Source organism: Acyrthosiphon pisum, chromosome A1, assembly GCF_005508785.2.
Source record: "Acyrthosiphon pisum isolate AL4f chromosome A1, pea_aphid_22Mar2018_4r6ur, whole genome shotgun sequence".
In the NCBI taxonomy this organism is placed as follows: domain Eukaryota; kingdom Metazoa; phylum Arthropoda; class Insecta; order Hemiptera; family Aphididae; genus Acyrthosiphon; species Acyrthosiphon pisum.
Genome location: NC_042494.1, coordinates 123,974,538 through 123,975,602, shown reverse-complemented (window position 1 = coordinate 123,975,602; position 1,065 = coordinate 123,974,538).

Genomic DNA, 1,065 nt, shown 5'->3' with positions numbered 1-1,065 from the left:
CCTGATATATTAGTTACAATATCAGTTGAAAAATATTAAAAATACATAGGCACAATTTTTTTTTATAAGCATTTAAAGATCAAATTTTGACAAAATTTATTAAATTTTAATTTGAAAAATTATTTTGTAGTTAAAAATTTATAAAATGTTCAATTTTTGTATCTAAGAATTGAAAATTTAAAACAAGATTCCACGTAAGTAATTAATTCTGTTACCAAAAAATCTAAAAAATACATTTACACAGTTTATTTTTATAGTAATTTTAAGTTCAAATTTGGACGAAATTACATATTAAAAACCTGGAATAACTATTTTAGTTATTTTGTTGTGATTGTATAATATGTTTCGTGGGTATACTTGAAACTTCTTAAGTATACTATTATATATCTATGATAGTATCACGGTTTTTTGTTGATGCATAACGCGTTATAAGTACCTGATGGATATTGTGATATGATTAATTTGGAATTTATTATAGGTCAATTTTTTTTTAATACCATATATATAATATTATGTCTTATACCTAGACTGACATACTGTCTCCACTCAGAATCGTTTTTCTTATACAATGATATTATATCATTGAATTCAAATTTAATACCATCCATTATACAGTGACCCACTTGTAACTTACTGTACAGCAGAGCGACATCCACTTACCCACCTTTTTGAACTTTAAATGCTAATAAAAAAAAAATTGTGACTAAGGATTTTTAATATTTTTTAAATCTCATTGTAACAATATAGTAGGAGCCTTGTATTAAATTTTCAAGTATTTTTACTCAACAAATAAAGTTTTATTGACATTCATAGAAAAAAAAACTAATTAAATTGGAAACTGAAATTGTCCGTAAACAGCTCAAAACAAATCAAAATATTTTTGAAAATGTTATCGTGTATAGAAAATGGAAATATAAACAACCATTGAAAATTTCATGTATCTACGGTCATTTGTTTTAAAGTTACACCAAAAACCAAATTCAATTTTGTGAAATATCGATTTTGCGTAAAAATTCCCGTTTTTCGTTAATTTTTCTTTTGTTTTTCACGGCGCTTTTGAAAACT